Source organism: Humulus lupulus, chromosome 6 (assembly GCF_963169125.1).
Source record: "Humulus lupulus chromosome 6, drHumLupu1.1, whole genome shotgun sequence".
In the NCBI taxonomy this organism is placed as follows: domain Eukaryota; kingdom Viridiplantae; phylum Streptophyta; class Magnoliopsida; order Rosales; family Cannabaceae; genus Humulus; species Humulus lupulus.
In genome coordinates, this window is record NC_084798.1 from 87,112,628 (window position 1) to 87,132,785 (window position 20,158).

Consider the following 20,158-nt stretch of genomic DNA (forward strand, 5'->3'; position numbering starts at 1 on the left):
CCGCTTTGGTCAATTTCGGCGCCATCACCTCCATCCGCCATCTCTGCACGAAGTTAACATGCGATAATGGATGAGTCGAAATTGTGGAGGGAGATAAAATAAGCACCCAAAAATTCTATCATGTCTCCGCCTGACCAATCTTCATGGTCCACGAAGAGCCTCTTGAAGAGGAAAATGTTGATCCAATCCCACCACCACAGCCAGCATGGCGGGTGGTCCGAGAGGAGGATGAATTGGATCCACGGATAGAAGCGGAGAGGGCATTAGAACCTATGGAGGAGGTGGAAGAGGTGTACATCGATGACACCGATTTGACCAAAGCAATCCAAGTCAGGAGAAACCTGAACTTGGAGGTCAGGGCTGCCATAATCGCCCGGGTGAAAGAGAACTAGGATGTCCTGGCCTGGTCTTATTCGGATATGACCAAGATCGACTGCAACGTCATATGTCAAGCCCTGAACATTGAAGAAAATGCAACTCCCATCTGGCAGAAGCGGAGACCCCTAGGAGCGAAGAGGGCAGAAGCCCTCAAGTTAGAAGTCGAGAAGTTGTCCTCGATCAACTTCATTCGGGAGGCCTTGGATCCCGTTTGGCTGGCCAATTCAATGTTGGTACCAAAGCCAAACAAGACATGGAGGACTTACATCGACTTCACCAATCTTAACAAGGTTTACCCGAAAAATTGCTTCCCACTGCCCCAGATTGACCAGATGGTGGATGCTACATCCAGGTATGAGTTGTTGAGTTTCATGGATGCCTACTCCGGCTACAACTAGATCTCAATTCATGTAGCAGACCAGGAACACACCAGCTTCCAGATGGACAAAGGTGTATACTGCTACATCATTATGCCCTTCGGGCTTAAGAACATTGGGGCCACCTATCAGAGGCTGGTCAATAGGATGTTCCGGAACCAGCTGGGGAAGAGCGCGAAAGTCTATATAGATGACATGTTTGTCAAATCCCAGACCTCGGCCGAACATGCAGATGACCTGACAGAAGCATTTTCCATCATCCAGAAATATGGGATGAAGTTTAACCCCAAAAAGTGCGCCTTTGGCATGGCATCCGGGAAGTTTCTGGGCTTCATAGTAAGCTCGAGGGGAATAGAAGCCAATCCGGACAAGATCAGAGCGTTGATCGAGATGCCTTCACCACGAAAGCACAAAGACATTCAAAGCATGACGGGAAGAATAGCAGCTTTGAGCCGCTTCGTCTCGAAGTCCACTGACAAGTGCATCCCATTCTTCAATATACTTCACAGAAGCCAGAGGTTTGAATGGAGGGTCGAGTGTGAATGGGCCTTCCAAAAATTGAAGGAACACACCAATCTTGTCTAAACCAGTGGAGAGGGAGCCATTATACCTATATTTGGTAGTGTCGAAACACGCCATCAGCGCCGCTTTAGTGCGAGAAGAGAGAAAGGTCCAGCTCCCGGTCTATTACGTAAGCAAAAGGTTGTTGGGCACGAAGTCAATATACCCATTAATTGAGAAGCTGACACTTTGCTTACTGACTGCCTCCAGGAAGTTGAGACCTTACTTTCAGGCCCACGCTATTAAGGTACTGACGAACCACCCCCTATGACAAGTACTACAGAAACCCGAATCGTCGGGGAGACTGTTGAAGTGGGCCATGGAGCTTAGCCAGTTTGACATAGCATATGTCCCTAGGATTTCTATCAATGGACAGGCCCTGGCCGAATTCATCTTAGAATGCACTAGGATAACCGAAGATGAAGAACCCGTCGACCCCATAATGCCTCTGTGGAAAGTCTTCGTAGATGGAGCTTCAAATGAAAATGGGGCCAAGATCATCTTGATATCCCCTCAAGGTCACCAGTTGCAAAGCACCCTACGCTTCCAGTTCGAAGCATTAAACAACGAGGTTGAGCACGAGATCATGTTGGTCAGACTACGCTTGGCCCAAGAGGTAGGAGCAACAAATATAGAAGTCCACAGCGACTCCCAACTGGTGGTCAGGAAGATTTCAGGGGAATACCAAATGAAGGGGGAGAAGATGGCTGCCTACGTGACACTAACTCGGGAGTTACTCCAATCTTTCAAGAAATACTTCATCTGCTAGATCCCCAGGGAACAGAATGTGTTTACAGATACATTGGTAAAATTTGCCACAGATGTTGAAGCAGAACTCTCAGGGGTGGTCCCTATCGACCATCTACCCACGCCTAGTATTCAAGCCCCTGCAATCATCAACGTCGTTGATTACTCTACGTCCTGGATGGGCCCTCTCATCTAGCACCTAACCACTGGGGAATTGCCCATGGATAGGGCTGCTGCCAGGAAACTTCAGTGCCAGGCTTCCAGATACGTCATGCTGGATGGAAAACTCTATCGCAGGGGGTTGTCCATTCCCTATCTTTGATGCGTATCCGGGACAGAAATGAGTGCAAACATGCACGAAGTGCACGAAGGTTTTTGCGGAGATCACACAGGCGGACTCAGTTTGTCCAAGAAAATCCTAAGGCCAGTATATTTCTGGCCAACGATGAAGAAGGATTGTGTTGATTACATCTGCAAATGTGAATAGTGCCAAAGGTATCTGAAGATCCCGCGAGCCCCTCCAATGGAAATAACCCTGATGACTAGTCCTTGGCCTTTCACAGTGTGGGGAATCAATTTAGTAGGATCGCTCTCGACGGGGAAGGGTGGAGTAAAATACGCCATTGTAGTCGTCGACTATTACACCAAGTGGGTCAAAGCAGAACCAATGAGCACCATCACCTCCAGAAAGGCCCTGGACTTCGTCATCAACAACATTGTGTGCCGATACGGCCTCCCTCACAAAATTGTGTCTGACAACGGGAAGCAATTTGATAGCGTCCACTTCATCGACTTTTGTGAAAGACATGGCATCATCAAAAGCTTCACCACAATCTCAAGCCCTTAAGCAAACGGGTAAACAGAGGTGGTGAACAAGATTTGAAGGGGACACTAAATAAAAAGCTACAAGCATGCAAGAGAAAGTGGCCGGAAGAGTTGCCACGCATCCTATGGGCATACCGGACCATAGAAAGAACGTCAACTGGACATACTCCCCATTCAATGGTGTACAGATGCGAAGTGGTCATCCCAACAGAAATGGCGATCCCATCTCACAAATGAGACACATGTGATCCCCTCCGAAACCACACCTTACACCAAGAATCCCTAGACCTCATCGAAGAGATCCAAGAGGAGTCACAGGTGAAACTATAGATGTATCAGGGAAAGATCGCCAGGCACTTTAATTCTAAAGTTAAGAGCTTGAGGTTCGAAACCAGCGATCTAATCCTTAGAAGAGTCTTCCCTACAACTCAAGATCTAGGAGTGGGGATTCTGGGACCAAACTGGGAAGGACCATATGAAATTCAAAACAAAATATGTTTGGGAACGTATCGCTTAAGGTGAGTAGACGTAACGGAGGTCCCAAGGGTCCAGAAGGCAGCACACCTCCATCGGTACTATCAGTAGTTGGGAGGATCCAATTCTGTTCTTTTCTAAAAAAAATTATGTATGCCCCAAGGAGATTTCTTTTTTAATAGAAATGGTGTATACAAAACATCATAAAAAATGTTGTAAGGATAGAAAAGTTCGCGTCCGTCTTCATTTTTTACACAAACAAGTGACCTAAGACTACACTCTTCAGTCACTTGGGGGGTAAGGCCATCTATATAAGTCAAGGAATAAAGACAAAAAAGGATGCAAAGCTCAAAGCTTAGTCCTTGTCCGGACTCGTATATACTGGGGGTGCAAAATCCAACTCCCAATAAAAAAGGATGCAGGGTCAAAGGACAGTCCTAACCAGGACTTGTATGCTCCGGGGGTTAAAAACCCAACCCTTAAAAATTGGTCTAGACCTAACGTGGTCCCAGATAACCAAATCCTTATTCATGTCTTCCTTACAATGGCCCAGAACCATTGAAATGTGAATTTTATGTTTAAATTGGTTAAAGTCAGTCTTATAAATGGCCTAGGATGTTGGAACCTGAACCTCAGTTTTGAAATAAGCTAATCAATTTATCTCTGATTGTCCAGACCATTGAAACCTGAACACCAGAGTCAGGACAAATAAATCAGATGACAGTTATTAACTCCTTAACGATCCAGACCGTTGGGAACTTGAACCTCAGGTTCGGAACAAGTTAATTGACTAGGTCATATCTAAAACAAATCTTTAACGGTCTAGGCCATTGGGACCTGAACCATAGAGTTGGGATAAACCAGTTAAGTTATATTGGTTAAGTCCAAAATAGTCCAGGGTGTCAAGACTCGAATGTGGGTATCAGGACAGGTTAAATACCTTCTCCAATATTCCTCTAGTAGTCCTGGACATTGGAACCAGGACCTAATATTCAACTTGAATTCATGTAGAGTGATAAATCCCTTAGTGAATTTAGAAGAAAAAATAAACGAATATAAAGTGGAAACCATTATGTAGAGAAAAATCAATATATAACAATACGGATGATAAAAATTGTCTTGGACGCATCTGCGTCCATAAATATAATACAACTACAAAAACATAAAGGAAGCCCTAACTAAAATACAGAGGCCCAGGCCTAGGCTTCGTTCTGATCCGGAACATCTAGAGCATTCTCACCCTGTTCATCCCCAGCTAGGAGCACCGCATCAACTTTCTCCTTGCCTTTGAATTCAGCCCTATTTGAAGTCGGATCCAGATAAAGGAGGAGATTCATGTTCTTGTCTTGGAGCTACGCCATGTAAATGGCCTCGTAAAAAGTGACTACCAACATCTCCTATACTTGCTCCTTCTCCAGGTGAGCCTCCTCACTCTGCTTCATCTCCAGTTCAACCATGCCCTCCAAAGCCTGGTTCTGGGACTCAAGGTTTGCCACCTTCTCCCGCTCCTGGCAAAGTTAGACATCAGCCACCTCCAGAAGGGCTTTGATCGAAGCCTCCGAGCCAAAAACACGACATAGCTCCGCCTCCAGGTTGTCCACCAACTTCTTATGTTCGGTGTCCTTCCTGGACAAAGCTTCCTCGTGTTGAGCCCGAACCCGGGCGGCCTCCTCGCACTAAGTCTCAATCTGAGCAGCCTCCTTGGCCAGGGCTTCCCTGGTGGCTTCCTATTGATTAACGACCCCCTCCAACTCCATCTGGTTCATTTCCAACTTCATCGCCATCTCGACCAACAGATATGCGTTCCTATGGGCCAACAAGGCATCCTAGAACAAATCAATGTTAGAAAATTTACAAGGAATCACGATGGTAAAATAAAAGACTAGACGGGCATATGGCTTACCGCGGTGGCCTGATGACGAATGGCCTGGGAGATGAAAAGGGAATCCTGGCTGCCCAAGGTGGCATATCGCTTGAGCTAAAGATTGGTTATTGTAGGCCCTACCTAGGCCAGCAAATCTACAGCAAGCAGAGTCGTGTCCTGCCCAAACTTAGGCCAAAACTCGAACTCAGCTACAAGTTAGTCCGCGATCTATTGGGGAGCATTGAAGGCCTCCGAACGTTCAAAAAACTCCACCTTCCGCCGGATGGTCAGGGCCCAGTACACCTCGTCCCGTTTGTCTCGGCTGTCGTCCCAAGCCCGGGACACCATTTTCATCCTCTCCTCCTGGAGGACCAAGTCCCCTTCCTCGGGAAGGACTGGGTTGACAGGAATCCCTGGAGCCTCCTAGACCTCTTGCGTAACAATGAAGCTTTCCCCAGAGGAATGCTCTTCAGCTAGGGCTGGATCCTTGGTCTTGTTCCTCTTGGCCTGCTTTGAAGACCCCGCGGCAATTGAGTCCATTTTCCTCTTGGCCATTCCTCCTCCTTCGAAAAGCTCATGCTCTAAATTAATAACTTGGGGAGGAGCAAGCTGGGGTAGGACTGTTTTGGCGTGTGCCACCGGGATGGAACTTGCAGCTGGACCCCTTTCAAAAGCTTCCCGGACTAGCTTTGAATCCCCAAGGATTAGCTCCATAATTTTATTTTTGGTCTGGCCCTTGGCAGCCCTCTTCACCAAAGCCTTGGCTGCAGCCGCCTTGGCCTCGATCATCTCCTTCATCTTGGCCACAGGGTTGGACATCTCCGGATCACCTGAGATAGATAGAAAAAGAAAACTGATCAGTAAAATACATGAATGGGGATAAAAATAAAAAAATAAAAGAAACATTTAAGTCTAAAGTCCTTCAGAATGAACCTTCATCTATGGAATGGAAAACATTTAAGTCTAAACAGCCCACTCGAGTACCCAATAAGCCTTTTTCGTACAGACAGAACGTCTCAAGAATTGCGTTGACACCCATCGGTCACCTGGGAAATCAAAAGATTTCTTCCAGATCTTTAGAGCACGAGTGGCGCAGACACACCATCAACCTGAAGACACATGATTGAAATGTTGAGAATTTGAAAGGAGGGGGATCACCCAAATGGCCCCTAAGTAAAAGAACCCAACTCTTTGTAAATGAACCGGGATATTTGAGATTGATCTGGGAGAGCGAGGCAAGTCTCCACCATGCGAACACGGATGAAGACTTGGGGGGTACATGTTATCCCTGTTTTCCACCCATGACACGTGGCATGACACAATGGGTCCGTGGGCCCTCTTAAGAGGTCCGGGCCCATCCTAAACCTGGTAAACAGGGAAGGATGAAACCTCAGATAGCCCAAGCACCATCGAGCCCAACAACATTCAATGGGCATGGACATAGCAAAGGAACCGGGACTAAGGTGCAGGCCCGACTCCTTTTCCCGGCCCCGACCAACCTACATCCTCCGAGATGCCAATTAAGGTGGTAGACTAACTAGTCAATGGAGATAGACCTTATCAAGAATCCAGGGGATATACCCAGTGTCATGATGTCCATCTTGGAAAATGAACCTGAGTCCTAGTGAACGAACTAGGACTCTGGTAAGTGAACCGGGACATTAGTAAACGAACCCGACCAGACGTCCAGATAGGACAAGCCTAGCTTTCCCCAATGCTGACCTGTCCCTGTGAAATTCGGCAGTTGGTCTCCTCAACTAACCTATAGAAGAGGGTACGCACAGAACGTACAATGTTCCTAGGAAACAGTACTGCCACTACTCTAACAGATCATGTCCCTAGGATCCCCTTAGAAGCCCACGCGGACAAGTCTGTGCTAACATACAATGGGCAGTTATAAGGCTTGGCCACGCCTAAGCCAGCCCAATGGGTCCAAATCAACTACATCTGATCATGTAACATTCTTTGTATTATGGCTCCATTAGCGAGCAAACTGTAATTGCATCCCTATTGGGCCCGGATTAATCCAACCCAAGCCCACTACGCTTGACTGCCTATAAATAGGACCAGTTGTGCACTGTAGCAGGGATCCTAGATTTTCTTTTGTAAGCAATTACTTTGGTAAAACTTGTAGAAAACTCCATTGTCAAAAACTCTCTTAGGCTTAATTCAACTAACTCGTTGACTAAGGCTCATTAATGCCCCAACCACATAAAACTTTGATTGTTCATCTCTAATTCTTTCTTTTCAGCTCTTACTTTTTAATATATTTCTAGTTTCCAAAAAAACTCGGTAAACACCAACGATTTTAATAATTGCCCAACCTCCAAAAATCATCCCAACACCTGATTTTACTCACAATTAACCATGAAAATGGTCTCAGTAACTCATAAACATCAAAACTAACCTTAAAACTCAATCAAAACTCCATTAAACTTCGAATTCAATAAAACTATAAAAAAAAAACTTTAAAACCAAACCTAAACTCAACAAAACTTGAATTTTTACCTCTGTTACACGATTTCCCCACCTGGTTCCTAAGCTTTAGAGCTTTTAAACTTTCCCCAAAATCTCCTAAATCCCTTAACAAGTGTGCTCCCAAGCTTAGAATAAAGAATTATCTTCCAAATACAAATAGAGCTAGAGAGAGAGAGAGAGAGTTTGTTGTTTTGTTTTTGGAAAGAATCTGAGTTGATAAACTCAGCTAGTCAAGATAAACCCATGGTCCCTGTAATGCCCCAAAATTCCTAATGAGGTTTAATGGTCAGATTAGTAGGCTGGGAGGGTCATAATTGATTTATTATGCTATTAAATGATTATATGCATGTTTATGTGAATAATATTATTATATGATGATAAATGCATGCATGTGGGTCCACTTTTCATTATAAGGGCATTTTGGTAATTTGGCTCTTTGAGGGCGTAATTGTATATTTTCATGCATGTTGGTGAATTATTGATGAGGCCACATTATAATGTGGATTTGTTCGAGCTATTCGGCATGAGACGATCTTTTAATGCAAGTTAGCAGTTTGATCATAACGGGGTTAATTTCGGGGGTCGGGGTGAGTCTCGGGGTAATTTGATGATTAGTACATTACCGAGAATTAAAGGGTAATGGGATATGATTTATTAGAATTGGAGAATATTGTGAATAACGGGAATTGGAGAACGTTAATTATAATTAACGAGATAGACGGGAAATGATGATTTTTCCCTTGGTGGTTGTTAAGGGTTTTACTTAAGCTTGGGGGTATTTTGGTCTTTAGACCAAGGGATTATATCAACTTGAGAAGGTTGTAGAAAGCTTAAGAAAAACAGAGCATCTTACTCTTCTTCTCCCGGTCGTTTTTTCCCTTCTTCTTTCTTTGGAATTTTTGAACTCTATTTGAGGAATCAAGCTAGGGAACCAAGCCTTGAGGGTCTAGGGTTGTGTTCTACCATTGAAGAGGGTGTAATTTTGAGCTTGAGGTAAGATTTTAACCATAGAAACTCTGGTTTATACTCTGTTTTCCTATTGATTTTTAGCTGGAACTTTGGATTGGATAGTTGAGACCTGATGGAAGTTTTTGGCAAAGATTGATTGGGTTATGATGCCTAGGACTTGTATAATGGGTATGTGGGTTCATTTGTGAGTTTGTTTGAAGTTTGGAATCAAGTTTTGAAGGTTGGAAAGTGGAGAAGTCGAAGGGGAAAAACAAGGGTTGAATCTCCCTGGTTCTAGCGCTACAGCGCCCAAGGGAGGGCGCTACAGCGTTGTCCAAGGCAAAACATCCCTGCTTGTAGCGCATAGGCGCTAGGGGGGCAGCACTACAGTGCTAACCTATTTTTCCAGGGTCCTATTTTGGGCACTTTTGAGGGTTTTTGGCTCGGGGTTTCAATTCCTAAGGCTCGGGATCGAATCTACTAACCATTTTGGTACAATTCGAGGTCTCGAGAGTGAGGTTTAGGTCAAGAACCTTTTATTGCTCATTTTCATTGATGGGAGTTATATTTGGTTATGTCTAGGTGACCACTAAGGAATCAAAGGATCGATCGTTCTCAAGGGTTTCTCTTTAATCTTGTTTCACGCTCAAACCAGAGGTAAGAAAACTGCACCCAGCATGTGACATGCATGATTTTTGATGTAGCATGTTGAATGCTCTATTTGTATATCTAGAATGCATATCAAATGCTTAGCAGGTTGCTTATCGGTGTATGGCACTGACCTATGAGTCAGGAATCAGCAATGGTGTCAGTATTGACTGTGAAGCTGTGACTCATTAGTCAATTTCGGCAGTAGTACTGAGCACTGGTCGTATGGTATTGGCTTATGAGTCAAGAACGGTATTAGCGTGTTTAACGCAAGCCAAAAAGATTAGATCTAATAGATATAAGCATTATCGTCATAAGCATGAAATGCTTGACCGACCTTAAGTTTGATGAAACAAAAGCGCTTGTCTAGTCTAAAGGCTAGTTACTTAGAGCTAGCCAGAAGGCCCAAGTGATTGCATTGTCACATGGCTATGGGTGCGTTGCCCAAGTTTGTGACTCACTCATCAGTCACTTATCTGATTCAAGTTTGTGACTCCATAGTCACTCATCTGATTTAAGTTCGCGACTTACTCATCGGTCACTTACCTGATTGAGGCTATACGCCCCAGCATGATTATTAGAATCTCGATATTATCTGATTAGGGCTACAAGACCCAGCATGGTTACTAGAATCTTGAAGTGATATTCACTTATCTATTTAGGGCTATAAGCCCAGTATGATTATCATAATCATCAATTGATATTGTATACATGTAGTAATGAGTTTTCTTGTTGAGTCTTGGCTCACAGGTGCTATGTGGTGCAGGTAAAGGGAAAGAAAAACTCACCCAGCCTTGAGTGGAAAGCTTAGGTGGCGATGTGTACGCCGCTTGACCACCACGACCAAGGTATTTCTGAGAGGAACTAGGGGTTAACCCTATTTTTGCCGCTTAGGTCGGCGGGTTGTAATTTTTACATTGTAATGACCATTTTGGATTGTAAATAACTTGTAAACGCTTTTATGGGCCCATGTACAGTTTTATGTTTTAAATAAAATATATCCTTTCCTTTTGATCGAGATTTTTCACCTTAGCCTATTAATAACACCTAGATGCATGTTTATAACCAAATGACTCATTTAGCGAGTTAAGCACGGTTTAAAGTTCACAGTAATGGTCTTGGAGTAACGAGGCCTTTACAGTCCCAATGACCAAAATACCCACTCACCTAAATCTCTCTCAAAGCCCTTCAAGGGCAAAAACATCATTTTACTCTCCCGTCTCACATTACACTTATGCTTTAAAAGAAACGCATAGGTCTATCTACTAAAATCAAGTAAGAACATATCATTTACCACCTCTAGTGAAAACACAATTTAATTAACAAAGATTAAGTAAATTAGATGATCTTTCTACATTAGGAAATGGTTTCTTTATCATTTTTGCTTTAACATATGTTTCACATTTTCCATAGCTTTTAATGTTGCATGCAATCATACCACATTTTACTGCTCTTTTCATGGTTGAAAAACCTATATGAGATAGTCTAAGATGCCATAAAAATAAAGAATCATACTCAACAATATAAGCAAAATCAGCATCTTTATTGATAACATTGAAACTTACATCATTGGTGCACAACTTAACCATACCCTCACAAGAGTACCCCTTTCCCCAAAATACATTGGACTTGTTAAGAATAAGTTTACCTGACTCAAAAACGATCTTAATGCTGGGCTTGCCAAGCAAAACTCCACTTACCAAAATTCTACTCATTTCGGGAACATAAAGCACATTCACTAATGTGACCTTGCTGAAGGTGAAAAAGACTTCAATGATACCTTTGCCAAGTACCTTGGATTTGCCCTCATTGCCCATTTGAATCTCATGGTTGCCCTTTGACTGTTCAAAGGTATTGAACAATGATTTGTTATAGGTGACATGGACGGTGGCACATGTGCCATACAACCACCCCTTCACCTTGCCTTGGACCGCATTCACCTCACTAAGAGTAGCAACTATATTATCCTCTTGAGTTGCATTCACCTTAGGTCCTTGTTGGTCTTTTCTATGCCTAGATTCTCTAGCATAGTGACCATTTTCCCACACACAAAGCCATGACCTTTTTTGCCCTTAAACTTGTTTGGGTTGGTTTTTGGACCCAAAGGTTTCTCATTACCCTTCTTGCATTTCCCTTTATTTTTGGGATGTTTTGGTTGTGACACTGCATTTGCTTTGGAAGTCTCTCCATTAGACCATTCCACAAGTTTATCTCTACATATCGATTCCTCCTCGATTCGAATATGTTTTTGGATTTCCTCCAAAGAAAAATCTTCATTTTTATGAAGGATTCTTTTCCTATAGCTCCTCCAAGTTGGTGGTAATTTTGCCACTATTGCACCAACTTGAAAGGCCCCGATAAGCTCAATCTTCAAAACTTTCAATTTGTTAACAATTATTTGATGCTCATGAATTTGAGGAAGAATAGGTTTATCACCCAAAAATTTGAAATTAATGTATTGAGAAATCAAAAACTTTTTGGTACCTTCCTCTTTTGCCTTGAATTTTGTCTCAAGTGCATCCCAAATCTCCTTTACTGACTTGGTCTTGTTATAAAGGTCATAGAGCCTATCGGATAGGGCGTTGAGGATATGACCCCTACAAAGAATATTTTCCTCCTCCCTCTTCCTTCTTTTCTCCACCACCTCGGGAGTGTCTTTGTCAGATGGCATTGAAAGAGGTTCAAGGGTGGACTCTAGGATGCAGGTGATCTTGAGAGTGGTCAAGAGGAATCTCACCTTGTCTTGCTACCTGGTGAAATTGGATCCATCAAACCTATCCAACCTCACTAGGTCTTGGTTCATGATCTTGATGGTCTCACCTTCCATTATAACAAACAAGGGATAAGCTTTTGAATGTTAGAGATAATTATATTGTCTCAATGGAAAATAGTAAGACTCTTACAACTCTAAACAAAATAATACAAATGACAAAGTGATTGATTAAATAAGTTACAGCTCTATTGCAAAAATCACATGTAAATATAGAAAGATGTAGATGAACAAAGTAATAGAAAATACAACTCTATAACAAAAGGAAACAAATAGACTAAAGGATGAAGAACAAGAGATATAGATGGAAGTACAAATCTATAGCATAAAGATACAACTAAATATGTAAATAGATAAATAAATAGAATATGATAAAAAGCAATTGAAGAAAAAAAGAACAAGAACAATAAACAAACACTATCACTCACACAACCAAAGTGAAGAGCATTGGGGATCACCAACTTGAACAAGGTTTACAACCTTTGTCCAAAAGCTTAATTTCCCCTGTCTCAAGCACTAAGGGATCCTCTCAAATGGAAATAGCTCTCTCGAATGAGCAAGCCTCTAGGTGATTTTCTAGCTAAGTGCTTTAGTGGATAGAGAATAGTGTGTCTTACAAGTGAGCAATAGGCTCTTATTTATAGAGTTTTGAGAAATCTTTTGAATTTCAAATTCTACCAACCCCCATGGATATTACCAATGTTTAATTGGATGTTTATGAAATTAAAAAGGAGTTTTGGGAGTTACATGAGTTGTTAGAACCATTCAAAGTGGAAAAAGGTAATTGGGTTTGGCTGTTAGCTTCTCTGGCCGTGGCCAGAGCTATTCCTGGGCATGACCGTGAGTCTCTGTTCCCAACACTTGTGGCAGCGGCCACAGTCCAATTTCACCACATTATTTTTATGCAATTTTCCAAACGACTCTATACTCTTCCCACATGACTTTGTAACCTATAAACACATTATGGGGTTTAAAATCATGTTTTCAACATCCATATCTCTTATGGTTTTGACAAACTCAAATCAAAATATATAACATCAAATCTACACATTATTGGGTAATATTTGAGGTTACAAACTTATAACTAAATTTGTAACTCCAAATATGTTACATATTTGAATATTCACATGTATCCAAATATTGTAACTCTATTTTATATGTTACAATATGCGACACTCATTGTAACATTATTTAATCTAAATATCATATTAGAAAATAATATAACACATAGAATAAAGGAAGAGCTTGGAGTGATGTTAGAGTTAAACATTCTCGTTGCACAAAGTACGAGTAAAGACTTGTAGGGCAATTGTTGTGCATGGTTTTAGCATATCCAAAATGGCACATAACATGGTCCAGAATTCGAGTACATGAAGAACGCGTAAGGAAAGGAGAAGATAGATCTGTAGATATTCTTTTGCTCGGGTAAAGTTGTGATTAAGAAGTAAAAATGAATGCTTGTGGCTAGCATACATAGATGATGTACTTGGATAAAAGATAGTCCTTGAATATATAGTTTATATTTCCATAAAGATGCATAATTGAGTGAGAATTGATATTTAATTAATTCAATAATGATTTTGTTCATTTGAACTAGATATTAAAAATTGATTTGTCAAACTCCTATAAATTGGGATATTTATTTGTAAATTAGTTAGTTTCCTTTTTCTTTTTCTTTAAATTAATTATGTTTAGAACAAATGAGTACCTACTCAAAGTTAGAGAAATTAGTTGTAAAGACTCATTGTAATAGGTAAGGATCTTTTTGTATGTCAAAAGGTTGTAAAAATCTTGACTTTAAAGAAAGAAAAACAATAAAATATTTCAATAAACTTAAGCGAGCGTATTTAGGACTAAAACATATTAAATGTGAAAAAGTCACACATGGAAAATATATAGGAACAACATTATCCTTATAAAGGAAATTGTTACTCCACTTAACACCAATTGATTTTAAGATGGAACTTCAATCCTAGTTCTAGTGGTCTTTTCCCCCTCAAATTGTAATATGGTATCAGAGCCAGGTTCGACTTCCGCTGCACTTCACTCTTGACCTCGGTTTGAGACCTTTTCAATGTATGTCGATTCATGTTGGATTCTATGACGGCGTGTATACCCACAAATTTCTCAACCCGCCTTGTGATGTCCTATATTCCAACAAATTTCCTGAGTCGACCTTGTGGCATTCTATCAAATATTCACGTTCGATCTTGTTGTATCTAATGTCGTTCATAATGTCCAAACTTTCAGACCCAAACGTAAGGGGCATATTAAATATAAAAAAAGTTCCACATGGAAAATATATAGAAACAACAATATTCTTATAAAGGAAATAGATACTCTACTTAATACCAATTAATTTTAAGATAGAACCTCAATCTAGTCAAACAAGCTTCTTTTTCTTCAATATGTAATTTACAATCACAATTTAATCTATTATTGCTTTCACAAAACTTTGTTAAGTCGTCGATATTTATTGATTAAGAAACAATTATAAAATCATATTTGTATCATGCAACTATAAACTAGACTTGTTTATATCAATCTAAATCCTTTTCAAACATTTACCAACCAACGGAGGTATATTCCTATTACAATTTGAATACTTTTAGTTTTATAATATTATATTTAGATGTAAAACTACTGAAATATAGAAATATGTAAGTGAACCACCTGTTTTAGTTTTTAAAAATGATAAATGGTCTGAACATTAAATTAATAAACTAGATAAATCATTTAAAATTTTTGATAAATAACACTAATAAAAATAATAATTAATAGTTTGTCTGATAAGCACATGTATTTATGAGATAAATGTCGAATTTGATGGAGAAGCTGGTCCCGAGACCATGCAAATGCGGTGTAGCTAATAATAACTTTTATTACTTATGTGACTCTCATTTATTTACTCCATGTGTAACGCCCAAGGGTCTCATGAGCTAGCGTTTCATGAGCATCTAGTAATTTAGTCAGTTCCTTACAATACTCATTTTGTTTACTAAATTAGAAACTTATTATACTAAGAGTACAATAACTAAATATGTAAAATTATATCAAAATGTACTAAAATAAGTCTCCAATGAATGTTTTATCCTTTAAAAAATCTTACCTTCATTTATAGTACATAATTATATTTATAACACACTATTTATCTATGTAAACATATAATATTAATTTTTTATATTCTCTTACATTATTTACAAATACATAAAAAGCTATATATATTTATGCTCTTCTCCCTTTTTCTTTTTATATATTTATATATATATGGAAGACTTCTTAATGATTACTACCCATAATTAAATATCTAGTAAATGAGTTTTATTTATATTTTATAATATTATTATATTTCATTTTTCAATAAATTTTTATTTTTATTGTATTTTAGCACAACATTACATATATATTATATTAATATTTTTTTTTATATAAAAAATGTGTAGATAATAGAAATTTTTGGTTTTAACCATTTGTAACTATAATAAAATATTATAAATATTTAATGAAATATACTTTTAAAACTAACTAAAAATAGATATTTATTAATTATATTAATATAAATTCAAATAATATACAATACAAGATTAGATATTTAATACTTATATTAATATAAATTTAAATATTATAAAAATTCTTTATAATAATATATAATACATAACCTGATTTTTTTTTTAAGAAATTATCATTTATGTTTGAAAAGGTTATCATGTTATATATATTTTAAAAAAAATTATAAAAATGTTTTGGTTTAATTTTTCATTCAATATGTTTATGTCATTCATTTAGATATAATATTTTTTTTATTTATATGACAGCTGTTGACTCGGTTCTTCGCCAACAGGTAATTAAGAAATGAAAAGAAATGGATTAGTGCTAAGTGTGAACCGAAACAGATATAAGATTTTAGAAAAGGAAAGAGGTGACACAAGACACGTTTTTGAGTGGTTCAAAGGTTAAAATCCTTCTACTCCACTAGTCAATATTATTGCTATATTCTGAGTATACGATTACAGGGTATTTCTTACAAGAGAGAATCCAACCCTTATTAAGTCACATGGTCTCCATATTTATAGGAGAAGACACCTGGGAGTTGGTAAGAAGGTCATCACGTGACTCTCTTATCTATCACATCAACTCTGTGACATTCATGATTAATTCCTAAACCTGACACATTAGTATGGTCAAATCGATAGGTAAGGAGATAATGGGCCGCACGGCCCAACCCAGTCGTGGGTGTCTGAATGCGCACGTTCCTGCTGCGTGTCCGAGAAGTCAGGGGCATATCAGACACGTGATGTCTGATATATGCACGTTTACCTTGCGTGTGTTGACTTTACAAAGGGTCGCAACCTTCATACTTAGTTCGTACTGCGAGCTGGATACTTAACTCGACCATAGGCCTTTAGAATCCGGGGTCAAGTCTTGTGCAATCTTGGCGAACCCTTGAGTTTCCTCGAGCTAAGTAGGTACGACCTAATGACAGAAGCTCCGGTCTGCGGGACGTCCACGAGATAACTATGATTAGGCCGCAGCTCGGCTCGCTAATCAGCCCGTGGGAAAAACAGGGCATACAACAGTGATACAAATTTAATAAAATAATTAATAAATTCTATAAATAAAATTAAGCAAACGTGCATTGTATGTTGCTTGTATATAATATTATAATATACTTATGTGATATGATATATGAGTAGATATTGTAAATATTAAAAAATATAAGGATATTATTAATAGTTAAAGAAAATATTTAAAATGAATAGAAAATATTTTAAAATATAATATTTAAATAATATAAAAAAATCTATAAAAATTAATATATAGTATAATATAAAAATTAGAAGTAAAATAGTAAAATAAGTTCCGGACAAATCCTTTAAAAATTGGACAATTCTGATACCATGTGGGTACAACTCACACAAATAGGATTGAGTTGTGTGTATTGTTAGTCCTATCTTCTGATTTTATCTAAATTTAACTTTTCCTTTGGTAAAAAAAAAAATATATCTTTATAGATTTGGTCGCTAATTTTAATTTTCTCTAAGAGGACTTCCTTTATTAATTTTTTTTACTTTAATAAATAACCCAATTTTTTTTTAAAGAAGCCTGCAAATCACCATGTGGCTCTGCTGCTCCATAAAGTAGGAATCAAAATGAGAAGGTGTAGGATTTGAAGATGGATCGACATCATACTAACTCAAATGATTCCCTCAAAACAAAATAAAAAATAAACTCAAATGATCCTGAATCTGGTTCTATATTTTTCTAATACCCACTTTTGTCTACATGCCCCTGTCATTATTTCAGTCCCAATTTCTTCCCAATTAAAATACATTTTTCAATTAAAGACCATTGACTTGACTCATTGTCATTATTTTCATCACTTTCCAATTATCGATGGCGTATTACTATATTAACGGCCAAACGTGTTACATTTGAAGATGCATAAATAGAGGTAAAAGAACAATCCAAGACCAAAAGGCATGGGCAGGTGGGGCCCACTTTTTAAGGGAATTATCTTTCATAATCACACATCACTATTTAGTATTTATATATTTATTATTTTCTTTTATGTGAGCCAATGGAAGAGTGCCATGCAAGTGGTTGGGACTTGGGATTGTTTGTGGGGTGACTTGGCCGAAGGCTGACCCCTTGGAAGTGATGGGCTTGGGGCTTGGGCCTTCGTGGGAAATTTCCGGACTTGGACTCTTCTGTTTTGTACCACAGAAAAAGGTCAGATCATGTTGATGCAGAAGAATTTGATTGGTCAATTCCAAAGCTTTCATGGATTTAATATCCATATTAATGACATATTTAATGTCTATCTTTTTCCTTTTTGGGTTGCTTACCTAGCAAAAGACATTTTTTTTGGTCTTTTACAAGAAAGTTAGTGAAAAGTACAGCTCGTTTAGCTACTAATCCAGTAAAAGTAATACAAAATAATTTAAAAAACAAATATATATTTTTTATAAAAGAGTAATGATACATAAAAACTTGAAAACTTATACGACACTAATATCTATAATTTAAATTTCTCCCCCGAAAGAGAATAACGTAAACGCATGGTTTATTGAGTAATGATAAATAGCAAAATCATAATTAGAATTAGTTATTTTCTAAATAGAATTCAAAACTTGTAGAAATTGAGATGTTATTTAACCCATCGGCATGTTTGTCCAGCCGTATCATATATACATCAATGCTTTAAAAAATAAAGTAATTTGAACTTTAAATACTTCATATTTTGAAAATATTATACTTTTATACATTTGGTTTTTTAGCAATAAATATATTTAATATTTTCAAAATATTACACTTTTATATTTTTTTTTGCTATACCTACTTTTATATTATTTGAGAAATAATAAGAGAATTGAGAGAAAATATAGGTATTTCATTATTTTTTAAATTTTAAATTATTTTCTCTTTTTTATTATTCCTCAAAATAACTATTTTAAATTAAAAGATAATAAATATTTAATTAAAATTAATAAAAATGATTTAAAATAATTAAAAAATAAATTTCCATCAATTTAAAATATAAGTTTTTTTTAAAAGTGTACAAAAAATATAAGTTTAATTATTTTGATTAATTTTAAATTCTTAAATGATTTTTTAAAAGAATAAGAAAATGAAAATAATTTAAAATATAATTAAAACCCTATGTTTTTCTTTCACTTTCCTATTATTTCTCAAAATAATAAAAAAAATAAGTATTAAAGCGCAATATTTTAAAAATATTGAGTATATTTACAAAAAAAAACGTTTGGGTATTGAAGTACAACATTTTGAAGATATTGAGTATATTTACTGCCAAAAAAAATATTGGGTATAAAAAGTACAATATTTTGAAAACATTTATTATTTTAGCCGCAATTTCTCAAAAAAAAATATAATCACATCATAAAGGATCTTAAAATTTAATAATTATAATTTTTTTATTTTTTATTTAGTTAATAGGTTGAAAGTGCGTGGGAAAAAATATAATTTTATTGTTAAATAAGTATTAAGAATATTTGTGTAAATTTATAACAAAGATATATTCAAAAATAAATAATTCATTAAGAATTGTGTATAAAGAGAAAAGAATGATACCATATATATTTATATTATTTATTCACCAATCATTTATCAATGTTGTTGTTTATTCTATGAGTAATGATATGTGCACACAAAATATATACTCAAATATTACCTATAGTGACATGATAGTACAATCTAGTCAATTACATTCATCAAAATTGGGACCTACTATTTTTAAAAATAGTGTCACATCACGGTGTGTAATGTTTGTGACCTACTATTCTTCGTATTCATATCATTTGATTATAATTTCATAAGACATATATATGTTGATTATGATTCATACAACAAATCAATGTTAATGTATGCTCTTTTTTAAAATTATAATAATTAACGAAAATATTGCATGCTAATTTTTGCAAACAAATTCTCTAAAACAAAAACTCTTCTAATGAAAACAATTATATAATTAACTAATATTCGAATTAGATATTTCTTTTTTGTAATTGTATAAATATCAATACACCTAAATTTTAATTAATAAATATGGTTTATACAGTGTCTTCAAAAAAATTTAATATTAATTTGGACTTTTATTTTCAAACAATTACAAATATGATTTTCTGTTTTTCAAAAACTTAACATTTTGGACTCTCCATTCTTACTCTTTTTTTTCTTTTTCCTATTATGAACTCAGCTTTATAAGAGACCAACAACGAAAATATATACCATTTTTAGTTCATTCTTAACTAAATTTATGTTTTTAGAATTCTTTTTATTTAAAAAAAAGTACCAGTGTAAATCCTCATAAATATTTTAGTAGGTAAATATTACTTGTAATACCAAACCACTTTTCCATATTAAAAAACATATACGTTTTACAAACATTAAATGTCTTATCATAATAGTTTAATGTGATACAAAAGAAAGCAATATTCATTTTTTTTTTACTTAAAGCACCTAATGATACTAAACAAGCCACCATTATATGATATTATAAAATATTTTGTATAATTAAATTTAAAATGTAGTCCTACTTATTATAATTTAATAGATAACTTCGACCAT